General features: G+C 33.6%; 1 protein-coding gene across 1 annotated transcript in view; it reads right to left on the bottom strand.

The window, feature by feature from the left end:
* The window catches only part of LOC123539203 (cytochrome P450 2C31-like), a 51,336-nt gene extending 37,457 nt beyond the window's left edge, over window positions 1–13,879 (bottom strand). Inside the window, exon 1 of the mRNA XM_045323722.2 lies at window positions 13,750–13,879. The gene's annotated coding sequence lies outside the window, so the exon portion shown is untranslated. The remainder of the gene's footprint in view (window positions 1–13,749) is intronic.
* Window positions 13,880–14,229: the final 350 nt, after the last annotated feature.

The raw sequence follows: 14,229 nt of genomic DNA on the forward strand, positions 1-14,229 counted from the left end.
AAATACTTTTATTAAAATTCGTTATTTCGTATGATACCAATAATGTATAAAGTAAATTGGCTTATTTGCTCGAAATGATCGTATCACTGTCACTGTAAACAAAATTATATCTACATATGCTTGTATCGTTAATTTAATTTAGATAAAAATTAAGAAACACCGTTGATAAAACCTTAAAGTTAGTGTCACCCACGGCAGGACCAAATACAGATTCGTTGAAAGAAGAAAGGCTTCATAAACGTTTTATCTATATCGAATTAACGATACTCATGTTGATAAAATTCATTATGTTGACCATACAAAACGTGCACACACCCTAATAACAATCTAGTAAATAACGTGCCAAAGATGTATAGTACACCATTAATAGTACATTTTGACTTTGTGCATGTAACATGAGCTTGTAGAAACATGCGCATAGAAGAAACATAATACACATAAAGCCAGAGTTTATCAGAACAAAAATACTGAACAAAGCAAACATACATAGCTCCTAGGGTAAATTTATCATATCGCAAAGCACCCTAGCTGAGATAATTACAATTGTAAACTACGAAATGCAAATGACAAGCTTACTTGATATAAATATAATATTATTATGTATTTGTAAACTCTCGTTGGTAAGGCATAAAAAATTGTTTGTTTCCGGTAACATGCTCAAAAATATTAGGGCAGGTAGTTTGGTATTTATTTTTTGAATTTTCTTTTATTAAGTAGGATTTTTTCGGAATTATTTTTGTGTAAAAATGAATGCAAATAAGGGGGTTATGCCTTTAGAGCATAGTAATTTGATTTCTAACATCACTGACCCTGTTAAAAGCATAAAAATGCAGTTTTGCAACCTTTTGTTAAAAAGTTGAAAAACAAATCTCCAAGGCCATAAAAACATTTAGGGTAGGGCCTAAAATTCCGGGTAGGTCGGGATACTGGAAACAAACAATTTTTTTTAGGCCTAAGGTACTTATATATCTTTCGATAAGGATGTGAAGTAGTCTTATTAATCAGATCGTATGATAGCTTGTGACACTGACAGAGTCAAGAGGGTCAAGCGTCTAGTGTTTGATTTCCTTTAAACTTCTTGATACGGCCTTTGAAGTGCAAGCAGCTACTTTTCTCATAATATGTTGATAGTGTGACAGATAACATATTAAGGAGTAATAGTTCTTGTATTACCCCCTGTACTGGAACATGTTATCAGCATTCCATTTTTTAAAAATTTCTTTCAAAATGATTTTTTTTCTAAATGGTTCGTATGTACACTGGGTACTGCACGGTATGTTATGTAACGAATTTATCTTGGATATCGTGGAAGACTACAGGTCACTCAACATGATATAAATTAACATGTGGCAAGCTCGGTTTGAGTGAGCCTGTTCATTGACGGTATAGGAAATGCCAGCTACTTTCAACGCCCTTTAGTCCGGGCTGGGCAGAACTCAACACTTAAAATACATGTTACAAGTAAATAAATACTATTCAGCGACACCCACAGCTGTATTCATACAACGTTGTACATGGTACCTTCATTGATACACAGCATGTCCCATATCAAAGGGTTCATTAAACAATACCCAAACCTATTAAATGCATTCGTTATATTGTATATATACGAACTATTCCAGTGTCAAACAACAACAATACAACCCTTTAGAAAAGTAAACAAGAACTTATTCGAATTATTATGATAAAACGTTGCATAAAACTTATGAGTATGGCACGTCATTTGTCCAATAATTACGTGTGTTTGTTTGTTTGTTTGTTTTGGGTTTAACGCCGTTTTTCAACAGTATTTCAGTCATGTAACGGCGGGCAGTTAACCTAACCAGTGTTCCTGGATTCTGTAACAGTACAAACCTGTTCTCCGCAAGTAACTGACAACTTCCCAACATGAATTATCAGAGGTAGAGGACGAATGATTTCAGACGCAATGTCTTTTATCAAAACGTCACGGAGAACATATGCCCCGCCCGGGGACCGAACTCGCGACCCCGTGATCCGTAGACCAACGCTTTCCCTACTTAGCTAAGCGGGCGGGCCCCAATAATTACGTAAACCCAGGTCGAAAAACTACGATTAACGATCGATAAACTAGGTTATTCGAACGTAAAACCAGGTTTTTCGAATACTAACCTTTATTTTCGAGCGAAGACATAAGATAACGGGCGTAAACCATAGTTTACGTTCGTGAACCCAGGTTTACGTTCGATAATCTAGGTTTCTCGATTGAGCTATGAATTTCGGTCGTTATCCTACGTTCATGAGCGTGAACCTATGTTTATAGGCGTAAAACCTGGGTTCACGAGCGTAAATCATAGTTTACGAACGTGAACCTATGTTAACGACCGTGAACTTGGGTTTACGACCGTGAACATGGGTTTACGACCGTAAACATAGGTTCACGCTGGTGAACATAAGATAACGACCGAAAATCATAGTTTTGTTCGAGAAACCTAGTTATCGAACGTAAACCTAGGTTCACATTTGTAAACGATAGTTCACGCTCATAAATCCAAGTTCACGGTCGTAAACATAGGTTTACGCTCGTTAACATAGGTTCACATCCGTAAACTATAGTTCACGGCAAACCAATTATCAGATACAGTTCCTGGCTCGCGGATTTTGCTTTTTCCGCGTTACCACCGGCACAAATATTTGCCTTGAGTGGAAAATTGCGATGATTCTTTCACATTGAACGGCTGTTGACAAGAGCGAAAAATCGCGGTGATTATATAATACATCGCAATAGAAGTATCAATAAATGCCCGCGGCGAGTCACGAGGAATAATCTCAGCGGGTCGCGGTGAATTGCGATGGATCGCGGTGAACCACCGGCAATCGCCGCGAAATCCAGGTAAATTTTGTAGGTTAAATACATATAAACTCTCTACTGTTGTTACATGTATAATTGCATTAGTTTCTCTGTTAAAATGGACAAATAATAGGGTTTAAGAACAAATAAATAAAATTTATGTTGATATGTCATTCCATTAGTTTAGTAAATATCTATAGTATTTAACAAATTAAAATTTATTCCTATCTTACCTTTTGGATAAATTTCAAAATTTACACGTAGGGCTTGGCGTTGGAATTTTGTAGTTTTAATTTGAAATTTAATGATTTCCTGTTGAGGATTAATGTTTATATTCATTCGCAAAATAAAACAGAAATATAAGCAATATATAGCATAAACTGTCTCATGTCATTGTAGAGTACCGAGGTTGGAGAAACAAAAAATGACCCGTTTAACACTTGCAGGAAGTGTCACTTTTCATACTGTTTATTGTCATCAATATTTTAAGCATAGTCAAATACTGTATAATACACGTACTTGACACTTGACACTTTTCTATTTTTGTAAAGAAACAGTTGCACAATGTGATATGTATTATGAACATACATTAATTATATCAGGCCTTTTTGTTATAGAATATTATAATAAAATATATAAAGAAATCGTTGTTTAAGTTCTTTCTAAGTAAACCACTTTACATTTCGGCAAGGATGGTCACCTGTTTTTACCAACTTAGTTTTAAATATTATTTTATAATAAAATTTTATTAAATCTTTAGGCACAATAAAAATCAGAATTAAGAGTCTTTGTGTTTTCGTTTTCGGCAAAGGCCGACTCTTATTTTATCCAGTTGTAGCTAGTTTTAAAAGTTTTAACCAAATTTACACAATTTTTACATGTTTTACATAGAAAAGAAACAAAGGTAATAAAACTTTAATAAGAAATGAGCCGTGCCATGAGAAAACCAACATAATGGGTTTGCGACCAGCATGGATCCAGACCAGCCTGCGCATCCAATCTGTCTGGTCAGGATTCATGCTGTTCCGTTACAGTTTCTCCAATGCCAATAGGCTTTAAAAGCGAACAGCATGGATCCTGACCAGACTGCGCGGATGCTGGTCGCAAACCCACTATGTTGGTTTTCTCATGGTACGGCTCAAATAACTTTAAGAAATCCAGTAGGAATGACATAGGAAAATCCAGAAGTGAGGAAGTACAGTAAACAAGCAGACGACGACAGGCAACCGAAAGCAGGCAACAGGTAAACAGGTAATTTTTGGTTAAGAATTATACCGCGAAATTGAGGTCCCGTACTCAGGAAATGCGTGTAGATCTTTTATTATCCAATAGATTTGCTTCCATCTTTCCACATCGATAAAAGATAGATACAGCTAGATTGACAGGGCATTTTCATTAAGATATCAACATTAAACTAAACAAAATTACTTAAAAACGGCCTATTTTCAGTAAAATTACCGGTAAAATTTCATACAGCGCGGTCGTAAATAGCTATTATGTCTAAAAAGTAAATAAATTGAATATAATGCGGATATTTAATTTGGACTTTTGGCTAGGAAAGGCAAAAAACAGAATTAAAAAATCTTTAATAGTAACAAAATGCCGTCAATTTAAAAACATACAGTAAAGCGAAATTGTTAACCATAATGCGAATAGTAAAGTACATGGAGTAACATATTTATCGATATGACATATAGACGTGGCGTGTAATTGAATGGAAGGTATCGGACGTAAATACATTGTTGTTATAAATGTGTAAAAGTTAGTTTATATAATGAAAACATACATATTTCTGTTGGAGTTTAAAGCACTGACTTAAAAATATTTTTATGATATTTATTTTGCATCCATGGAAAATTTATCTGTTATCATGATATATATTTCTAGTTTTTATTAAATCAATCATTTTTATTGCAAAAGTTTCATGAACATTATCGGGTGAAAATCAATTCCGTTTTAAATGCAGATATTTTATATACATTATAAAATCATTTTCGATATTATTAATTTCACTATGTAACACCTTCAACGCCTTATTTACATGTAGCAGACTTGATCACTAAAATATTACAGAAAGCTGTAAATATATGATTTTTAAACTCGTAATCTGATAATATCTGATAAAAATTAATTCACTATATAATTGAGCCGCGCCATGAGAAAATCAACATAGTGGCTTTGTTACCGCGCAGTCTAGACAGGATCCAAGCTGTTCGCTTTCATAACCTACTGCAGTAAGAGAAACAGTTAGAGAACAACACAGATCCTGATCAGACCGCGCGGATGCGCAGGCTGGTCAGGATCCATGCAGGTCGCAAAGCTACTTTGTTGGTTTTCTCAAGGCGCGGCTCATATTATGCAAAACTCCTGGAAAATAATAAGATATAAGATAACGAAGTGAAATCTTCAATTACCTCATTGTTAGTTCTAATAAGTCCTTTAATTCCTGATCTGTTTCTTGTCGTCACACATGTATTTTACAAGAAAATGCGAAATTTGATTCGTCCGTTGACGAAGTGTCATTATAGGTTACTTTTTAATTCCAGCGTAATTCTGTAACTTTTAAGTTAAACACAATATCACAACTATGATGAACAATGACTGTTTTCATGTCTTTAATTTTCACGTGTACTTAATGCTTGACTAGTAACATTTTTATTGGTTAACGAACTGATCAGTGGAAAATTTAGAACATAGCATGAAACACTCAAATAAGTATCAATTATAATTAAATTCATATCTCGGAATTAAAACAAATGGGCATCATTGCACTTGGGGCAATTATCGACCACAATACGTTGATGAATGAAATCGAATTTTGGATGTGTGATGTATTTTCGCAACTCAGCCATCAACATATTCAATTACTTCAACATAAATAGTGTTTTATTAAATATTGTTGCAATATTATTCAAAACCAAAATCATCTGGTTAAAATGAATTAGTAATTATAGTATACGAGTCCAATGAAATTACATAACGCCAGAATTTTAAAAGCAGTGACAGTCTTTTGTGCATTTATGAAATTATAGAATTTAATGGAAATTATACTTGAAATAGAATAGTTAGAATATATAAATGCTTGCAAAATACAAAATACTATTTATTTTCATCTTGTCTAAATAAATTAACAAATAATACAGTAGTACATGTATATATACATGCATTATACAAGTTCAAAGACATAATGACATTAAATTTCATAAACCTGATGTTTTAAAAATATAATCCTTGCATTTATTAAATTATATAAGTTAATGGAAATAACACCTGAAATAGAGAAGTAGAAAGAAAGAAATGATTCAAAAATATAAAACATTGTTTAATTTCTCCATTTCTTATCCCATCATAGTGTTGAAATTTTGAATTAATTTTATAGATAACAACAAGCCACTGCATTTACCTGTTAATCGCGGCGAATCATCGCAATTCACCGCGAACCACCGGCACTTCATCGCGATGCGCCGCGACCGTCATCGCGGGACACCGCAATCGATTTTATTGCATTTGGTCGCGGCGGACGCTGTTAAATGTATTGCGGAGATGCATGAAAAAACGCGCATCCCCGCGGCTCAGGAAATTGTCCGCGCTAGGGTCCAATCGCGGGGAAGCGCGGACTTTGAAAAATCCGCGAGCCAGGGACTGTAATTACGGTCTTGGTCGAAAAATTAGGAATATCGAATACTAACCTATATTTTCGAGCGAAAGAATAGGATAACGGGCGTAAACCATAGTTTACGCTCTTGAACCCATGTTTACGTTATATAAACTAGGTTTCTCGATTGAGCGTGAACCATGTTTACGGGCGTGAACCTAGGTTGTCGATAGTTCACGCTCGTATACCCAAGTTCACGGTCGTAAACATAGGTTCACGTCCGTAAACATAGGTTCACGTCCGTAAACTATGATTCACGGTCGTAAACATAGATTCACACCCGTAAACATAGGTTCATGGCCGTAAACCCATGTTCACGCCCGAAATTCATAGTTGATTTTATAATCCTAATATATAGACCGTAAACCATGGTTTACGTTTGATAAACTAGGTTTCTCAATTGAACTACGAATTTCAGTCGTTATCCTATGTTTACGATCGTTATTCTATGTTTACGTACGTGAACCTATGTTTACGATCGTGAACATGAGTATTCGAAAATCCTGGGTTTACGTTCGAAAAACCTGGTTTATAGATCGTTAATCCTAGTTTTTCGACCGTGAACTTGGGTTCACGTAACTATTGGACAATTGGCGTGCCATATATATGCGGGGCCATAAGTATGTTTTTATCTATCCTAACTAAGGTATGATTCAGCAGTGACGTCATAAAGGGAAACAATATGACGTCATAGCGATATGACATGATACAAAACCTTAACATTGCTAAACACCAAAGTTCTGCTTTATTGTTTGATAATTCAATCACAAGTAGTTTGCATGTTGTAAGGCTACTAGTTTTATGCTGCTCAACATTCCTTAATAAAATGCTTTTCCAATTTCGATATAGACCGAATGCTTAAATGTAGTTCAAATATTTGCAAGTAGATTCTAAATAGAATCGAAATGATAAATGGCACATTTATTTTTTATAAAATAAAATGACATTGAGTTTAAACATAAAGTTTTGCAGTTTAATGACAAAATGATAACAGTTTATTAACCTGAAATATAAACCTGATTTATGCAATATATTCGTGCAAATATGCGTTGGTCCAACAGTTTTCGTTGTTACAATTATAGGTCGTATGGCGAATTGTCGGCTCTTGTGATAACGGAGGAAGATCCCAATCGCCAATCTGTGCATTCTTTCGGGCACGAGCGGGCATCCGGGCTGAACCACCAACATTCCGTAAGCTAGTTGCATGGCTTCACCACATGAAAACATTCTACACCCCAAGCTAGATTTTGAACCCACAGCGATGAGGGTCAAGTGATTCTTAGTCACCTCACAATAAAACTCCAAGAAAATAAAGATATCTACTGTGATCTAAAAAGAAAATGAGTTCCGAGAATTTACGAAGATTTTAAATTTCCACTCATACTTTTTGTAAAGTGATGGTTAACCTATTCTGTAACTTTTTTAAGATTTCAAAGTGTTACATCCGTGTTATATAGTTATTGAAAAGTATCCGTGTTTGTTTAGTTTTACCAATTTTTATATACATTAGGCAAGAGTATATTTGTAATTGCATAATTGACCGGTATAATTCCGCTGCTCTCTTTTTGATAAAAACAGCCACTCTTCGGAATTTATCATTTTTTAGGTACAATGGGTTCATTAGATGGAAAAAGCAATATTAAGAAGCAACACAATATAAAATATCTTCCTTAAATTTGAAAAAAAAAAGTTCTGTTTAAAGCGTCGTTTCGGCTTTTGTTTGCATAATGTTATCTCTGGGTACATTTTATCTGGTTTTTATCTCATCAGTACTACTTAATGCCCTGTCTGTTATAACAGTTTTTAGCATTCTGAAGTGAAGGCTGCATTTAATATTAGATCTACAAGTATTCATTTAATTATTGCTATGTCATTTTACACTTTTAAATGTTTTACTAGGAATCATGTACTTTAATGAAAATGTTGACATTGTTTTGAAAAATAAAACTGGCAAGAAAATACATCTAGCCTAAAATGGACTCGAAGGAATGTTAGGGTCCGGACTTGTATTATAAACATCAATGTCATTTTCGTAACTGAAGTTGCAGTTGACCGCTTTAATTTGTCAATAAGAAGGTAAGACAAATCATATAATCCGCTTCGTGGAATACATGAATCCTCTTACCTATACACATAATACTCGAGTCAAATCATAGCAAAAGCCATTATGACCCTTAAAACCAAATTGAATATATCAAGTGGATGAACCCGGACAGATCATTAACAAAGTTATTGATGACTTTGTTGAATCAGATATCTTATCAGTTATGTTTACATACCTTATATTTTCTCAATCCCGGCTAACATGATAAACATCTGAAGATCAAGGTTGGGCAAATATCAAATATCCTGTTTCCTTTAATCTTATATTTTCAAATGAGTTGCGCCTGATTGTTTATAGGCTGCATACATCGATATTGATTTTGAGGAAGGTGATCGATCCCGTTCGAAACTTTGCCAAAATTCGATTTATCTTTAAAAAAAAAACAAAAAAACATTTGATTGTAGCTAATGGTTGTATAATTAAAAAAAAACACAAATAGTTATATTTATGAATGTAATTTTTTTTCCTTAGTACATAAATACTCTAGCATAATCTTCAACGAAATAGATAATCGAGCGGGCCCAAATAGACCACAACGCCTGATTTCCTAATGGTCGTTTCCTTAAATATTATTTGTGATTATAACATAATGATGGAACTTACATATTCAAAATGTAACCAAAACAGATACAACGGATCCCTCGTTCTGTTTCACAGTTTCTATCTAATACCAACACTTGCATACTTTAAAAACATATTAAACACAAATTTGTTAACTTCTCAACCCAAGGAGAAAGAGTCTTACCTGATGAAATTCTATAAAATATAATTCCTTTCAAAATACACTGAAAACTGCTGATATGTCTTAAATTTACACTTTGTTATTATAAACCAACAGGAAAACGGCATATCAAAATTAATGATTTAAACATACCTTATCACCAATATTGTTTATTTTAAATGGCATGTACTTGTCATAAATCTACGATCAACTTTTCGTAAGACATCAGTCTAGTAAACCGCTCTGTTCAAATACTTAAAGACAAAACGCACACATTATTAATCAGCATTGTTTACTTGTTAATGTGTATCAATAAAACTTAAGAATGATAAAAGAAACTATGGTTAAGAACGGGTCATTGGTCAATACGTATATAAACACATGATATATGTAATTTATTACATGAAATACGACAAAAATTTAATTCTGATTCGGATGTATGTGTGTCAGGTTGAAATACGTTTAGATTTTACGATCAGTAGGTTCAAAATAGGTAGTTTAGCAAATAAATAATGACCATCTCGCATGAAGACCGCTTCTACATAAAGCGTACAATAAATAAAATCTACTATTGAATTAGAACTATTTTCAAATAAAGAACATCGTTTAATAAGGACTACCTCAGAATAAAAAGCGCCTTTGAATAAGAATTACCTGTGAATAAATCCACCTATAAATAAGGACGACATCAGAATAAATACAATCACCGAATGAAGGGTACAGCTATAAAATTATCTTACCTGTCAAAACTTTAAAAACATTTCCCTTTCTGAATTACTGTCAATAGTGCATATATCTTTACCTTTTCTCCTTGGAGACTACCCGACTGGTTTTCCGCGGGTAGTATGTAACATCATGACTGTAGCGTGTTTCTGATACAACTTACAAATTCAAAGATCTGAATGCGTAGCAGGTTACACATACCTTAGACATACGTGAAGTTAAACAGAATCGAACACTTGGATTATGCCTGTCCTCACTCCTGACGGTCAGACACACCTTTTATAGATAAATATATTTAACATCCTCATCAGAAGATTTAATATCTTACAACCGTACCAAGGAGCTCTCATCGACTACATTTAACAGGTAAATAAAAGCCAAAAAAAAAAACAAAAACCAAAAACAAAACAAAACAAAACAAAACAAAAAAAATAAATAAATAAAAATAAAAATAAAAACAACAACGACAAAAATGATCATAATATCCAATTTCTATTGCGATATGATTATAATGTAAGATATATACGGATAGTTTACAAGAAAAATTACCATAGGTTTTATAAATAAGGAATTATAAATATTGATAACACGCATAATCAATGTTCAAAATATTTTTTTATTTTTATGATCTCTTATTGATTTAAAGTATTTTACGAAAGAAAATCAAATCTGTATTTGTCCACAAGTTGGTAAAGCGTTGGTAAAATTTTATCTATGACCTCAGCATGTAGCCTTAGATCGATTCCAAATAACAGTTCAGTAACACATAAACAACGCACTAATTACATGAAAGTTTCTTTTTCATATATCTCTGCATATTGCTGGCATAACACTCTAAACTCATATAAAAAGTCACTGAGATCTTGTGTGTTACATGTATGTACCAACTAAGGCTTTAGATTATGAAGTCTTTGACAGTATAAAACTTGTTCTGTTTATGTATAATGTTGAAGTATGAATGCGATTTTAGATTATGTTCGTGTAATTTAACATCGTACTTATTTTGTTTTTGTTATAGAAGTCCATGTTTGAACTAAGATGTTATTAATGTTCTATTTGCGTGTCTGTACATGTTGCCTTCTGAAAATAAAGAATTTATCATTATTATTATTATTATTATTATTATTATTATTAGTCCTGTTCTATTCAGGTCTCAAATCTTAAGCTAATAGCACAATATGAAATTCTACAAAACATTTTGTTAGACAAGGATTATTGACCAATGCACAAAATACATAATGTTTTTCCATCTGAAAACTTGTTCAAAAATTACAAGAAACCTGGTAGATTTTATATTGAAATAAATAGCACGTTTTAGGTTCGCCCGATAAAAGTATGAATTAGGATATTCAATTCCTCAATTTTCCACAGCGGAAAATCACAAGTGAACGGGTTCATGTTTCGGTGTTAAGGGATCTGTGTATTTAAGATATCAGTTACCATGTCAACGCACAACTGATATTTATTTCGCAACTCTGCACGATAACGATGATTCGATTATTAAATGCATGCACGTTTGCCCCCGTTTGAAATTCCACCTTTATGGGAGATGTTTTATATGCTATTACCTAATAAATAATCAAAAAGTAAACATTCGCTTTCAGGAGATGTCTTTGAAGTAAATAATTAGTATTACCGGGGTATTTTATGTGTTACAAACGATATTATTAATTATACTTGGTTAAAGATCACCCGGATTCTTAAAAAAAATTATCATTTATTACCAAAGGAACTGATACCATATAGACAGATTTATTCGATAGGTTCCGATTCGTAGACAAATATCTGTTGTTGTTTTTTTTCAAGAATTATCGGGTTGTATGTGTTGGTCGTGCGTGCGTGCGTCCGGGGAGGATGCATTTTTGGAACGTGGATTTCCCTGTTAGATATTCATACTTGTACATTTAATTCATGCGGAAGTAACGCCAAGCACTTTCAAATATAATCTTTTATAATTGCATGTCAAAATATATACTGAAATTATTTTAGCAACGCAGCCCTTGGCTTCTCGCAAAAACATATGTTACCTTGTCATTTGTTTTTCAAATGATGTTCCTGTTTTAGATATCGTGTTTGTGTTTGTTTGGCTCGCGTAGTTAGGGACTCACTTGGGGGAATTACTTTATTTTTACTGTCCGTTTGAAATATGTTTGGAGCAAACAGTAAGTATTTGTGCACAATAAACCGGTTTAACTCTCAAATGGGTTTCAAGTTTTGTCTTTAACCAACACTTTCTTTAAACATATAGCAATTCTTCTATGCGAAAATTGCGCCTTCAGTTTCATTATCAGCATAGATATTTTATATATCTTTCTTTATCAATGCTCTGGCAACTGCAAAATGACAATAGGACATGAACTTATGCCCAACCAAGAACTCATCTTTTTGATGTCACGTCAGTTACTGCAGTTATCGTCGGACCCCGATATTGCTGTCAAATTTATTGCATTCAGTGTTGTTGGATTCAGTGTTGTTGTGTTTTCTGGTCCTTTGGGATCATTGAGTCCATTCAACATATGTGTAATGGAGTTCCGCTTAAACCGTTGCAAGGGGTGAGTGAGAGGTGTTGCACATTTCATTACCTCTCATGAACAGACTCAATCAAACCGAGTCTGCTATTATTCTTCTTGGTTGCATTCTTTGCTTCCAGAGGATCCTTTTACAGATTTTGTTATAAATAAATGTTCAAGTTTAAACAAAGACGTTTTATAATAAATGTGAATGCTGTTACTCTTCTGCTTGATGCGTTTACGTAGCCCCATACACGTTTGGCAGTGAGAGACCCAATGACATGTAATGGAATCAGAATATTAACATTATTTTGTTTTTAAATTTCCTTCTAAATCTTAAATTAATTGATGGACATTGATCCACAGTATTCTTAGATAGTCTTCTCTCATAATTGTTAATGGTTTTGCGTTGTCCCTTTTCATGGGGGATTAGAGCTAAAAGTATAACTACATTGTATATTAATTTGATAACATTTCCTCAAGTATATATATCGTAGCTTCCTTATTTGGTTCGCAAAACTAGAAGTTTCTATTGTAATCAAATTGTTTAAGGGGCATATCCTGTAACGAGGGAAGTAAATACAGAGAACCTATATCATAGGCTAAATGAACCTAAAACAACAAATACATGAATTTTCACAAGAACTTGCATCGAAACATGTCATTTTATAATAAACTGCTATCCACTCTTTTATTGTAAAACAACAACAAAAAATGTATCTGATCTTAATTTTACATTAGTAAGACCGATAATCATTTCTTTTGTAAGACCAATAAAGCGTTTCAATATTTATCCAACGGTGCTACCTATCCCCGCGGATAAGCGTGTTGTAGGTGTTGCGGTGGCGAAAAACCAAAATGGCACAAAAGCGAGAATTGTTGGCAAACGGCAAGGTCCAGCGATCTGTGATTGGCGTCATTCGATATAAAATTATACATTTTCTGTAAGTAAAACAATTTCGGATGCACCTGAAATTAAATAATTATTTAAGTCTTGCAGTGGCATCTAACTCGGACTATGAAAGTAATAGATATTTAAGCGATTGTGTAAAAGGTTACGTTGTTAACCATAAACACAAAGTTTCTTCACAATTCCTTAAACCGTATTCCGTTTATTTATACTCGTTTCTTATTCATCATTATGTAGACTATTTACATTTTATCATGACATTGGAGCCACACAATTTCAGGCATCTATTTCCATGTAGTAAGTATTAGGTAACTGACCTGTCGTGACAATCGGCGTTCCGTGTAGGTATATTCCATTCTCTGTATGAGATTTAGTCATTCTCTGGATTTTATGATATAACCGAAGGATGCAAAATGTAGATTATTATGAGCACACTACCATAAGTGGCTTTGTTCATAAGATAGCGACTGAGAATATATGGCGTACGTCCAGTTTCATAAATTACATACGGCAGCCAGTCATAACATTATAATTTCAGGTAACCCATCAACGTTGCAAGTAATTTTCATCCGCAATATCAAATGTTGATAAAAACAGGAAGCATATTTTTTAACCTGAACTTGTGGTTACAGATGAATCCTGTTGAGCACATATTAGTTTAAAACGTGCGACCGAGGCAAGAAACTTCTCATCAGTTATAGGACTGGTGCTGTTGCTGTTGCGTATTACTAAATACTCTTTTCAGACTATAGTTTAAATGTGGTTTAAAACATATTTAATTTTGAATCCAGTTTGTG

The sequence above is a fragment of the Mercenaria mercenaria genome, chromosome 18 (assembly GCF_021730395.1).
Source record: "Mercenaria mercenaria strain notata chromosome 18, MADL_Memer_1, whole genome shotgun sequence".
Lineage (NCBI taxonomy): Eukaryota > Metazoa > Mollusca > Bivalvia > Venerida > Veneridae > Mercenaria > Mercenaria mercenaria.